The following is a 2,689-nucleotide window of genomic DNA, read 5'->3' as shown; positions in this document are numbered from 1 at the left end:
GGCACCAGACCCACAATGATGACGGGCACAGGCGGCGTGAATACAATGACCACCAAGAACGGACAGAACCACATCTTCATATCTTTCAGGCTTCTGTTTGGATCATTTGTTCTTCAAGCAGTTTGGCAATCAGCGCCCTCTTGAGGCTCAGAGCTGGAGTGAGCCTAAAAGACAATACTGTTTAAACAAATTGCAAATTTGAGCATATTTTAGAATATTATTTTGGAGGAAATACATTTTCAGTTGTCACAAAATTGTGGTTTAGGGGATTATGAAATGATTAATGACAGAGCTTATTAATGTACTAACAGACCTTTTACAGATTGAGTGAGTCAGATTCTGCATTCATATGAATCATAATGGATTTAAGCATGTTTTTGAGCATTTTAAGAGATTAGCAACGTCTGATATGCAACTGATGTTGGCATAGCATAAACACTTTGTACATAGCATAGGCCTATTTATTGTCCTGGCCTAGTAGTTGTGTTGACCTTTAAAGCAACAGTTTTTGCATGTGTGTGTATTAGTATATTCTATTTTTCTTGGTACGTGTGAAAAGCAAAATTGAATGAAAACCAACAAAGAAAAATCTTACAAATGATTGTATACTACTTATAATATATTATATTAAATATGAAAAATTTGTATTTACAATGTATATCTAACAAAAATAAAAAGAGCATCATTTCATTAAATATATGATAATGTCAAATTGTTTTTCACAGTACCCCCTTTTTTTAAAACCATAGTGATTAAAAACAAATGTTTGATCCATGATATTTAACATTTATATTGACAGACAGTAGTCGATCAAGAGGTTTATTTAAGAGGGAGGCTCCCCACAAGCTTTTGTTGTCCATTATGAAAAAAATTTGACATTAATACTCCGTCAGCACCCAAATATTGGACTGCAGCCAATCTGTAACAACAACTCTTCTCATATTTCCCTTAAAACTGCACATTTATTTGATCTTTTTCTTGTAATAACTTAAATATTGTAGAGCTAACCATATCATCCATCATAGTGGATTTAAAAAACATTACCACACAACATAGTAGTACACTGCATGTAAGAAACAAGCATAAATTCTACTTACCTGAGTCAGCAGCTGGAGTGACAAAGATGGTATCACTAAGTCATACAAGTGTCATTCATGGTTTTATGCTTCTATGGAGGCTTCAGGCTGATTTAGTGTATGTTATCATTCGATTTGCATATGCAAATGCATAAAAATAAAGGGAATGAGATTAATAAAAGAGTAAAGTAATAAAAAACAAACTAAAAAAACAAGCAAACTGTATCTTGTCTAAGTCAATTCCAAAACATGGTGATAAATGGTTTTAGTTTTTTTAAATTGACACCTCAATGTCATTTTAAAGGCATTATTATGTATGAGTTTGACTTTTAGCAGAAATATGAATCTAAATCTGAAATCAGATACTGCATCCCCCTGCAGCCTCAAAATGTTTGTCCATGGCAAACATGCAGTTGTTGTGAAAGGTTGTGAGGTGATTTCAGTGTGTGAAAATACTAAAAAATGTATATAATATCAAGACAAACCAAAAAGCTGTAAAATGCTGATTAAAGCCTCTCAGTAGGTTTGGAAAGTAGACTCATGGTCTTAATGACTTTTTTATAAAAAACTAAAATCTGAATGAATGACCTTTGTCCTGCGACGCAAGCTGCCACACATCACAAAATAATATTGTCACCTATTTGTTTCCAGTTTGTCAATCTTCGACCAGGAGGAACAAAGAAGGGGGAATAGTTTTCCCTCTATGATTAATCTCATAAAAAGGATTATAAATACAAAAGTATAGGGAAGTGCATTCCGTGTATAAGCCAGATGTCAACATAACAGAGAGGAAGTCCATCATGGTTATTCATTGCTAAAAAAAAAAAAAAAGAATATATTCCAGATAATAGTTGCCTATTCACAGTAAGTGTGAATTTGAGGTTGGGTTAAAGGAAGATTAGCAGTCAAAGAATATGAGCATCATAGCAATCCCTGGGGATGATAATTAGAATTCATATTTCCTCATAACTGACCAGTCCAAAAAATCAATAAACTAATATATTTTTACAATTAAAAATTAACTTATTCTTTTTTTAGTAACAGGAACAACGTTTCAGCATGAATGGTGAATGGTGCAACAAACTTCCTGGAACCAGTGCCAGGTATACTGCACGTCATAAATTTATCACCTGCCCCTCCCGAAACGTGATATTTCTGTATAAAAGCAAGAACAAAAGTTTCCTCTCAGTTTCCCAGAAAAAAATAGAAGAACACCAGGTCACACACCAGCCGACCTTCTGCGCAAAAGAAAATATTCAGTGACATTTCTGGTGCATCTCTGCCTCCTTCGCTCTCCACCATGAAGATATTGGCTCTGGGATTTTGCATACTGTTGGCATTAGAAAAGGTGACTACTTACAAACTTTTTAAATTGTTCTTTGAAAAAATAATGAGAATACTTTTTTCTACCATTACTATCTCTGTAGAGACTTTTGTGCACTTTGCACATAACAAGATTTAACCAACAAATAATCCATGACCAACCAATGCTTAACAGACAATGATTGTCCTAAAAGCTTTGACAAAGTCAGTGTGGGTGACTTAGCCTGTTGAGGTGTCACATTGTCCTGAAAGGGGTTAGATGTGTATGCAAATGTTCCTGTTTTTTATAT

The sequence above is a fragment of the Morone saxatilis genome, unplaced genomic scaffold (assembly GCF_004916995.1).
Source record: "Morone saxatilis isolate NCDOM2014 unplaced genomic scaffold, NCSU_SB_2.0 Contig9, whole genome shotgun sequence".
Taxonomy (NCBI): Eukaryota; Metazoa; Chordata; class Actinopteri; family Moronidae; genus Morone; species Morone saxatilis.
This window is presented reverse-complemented; position numbering follows the sequence as displayed.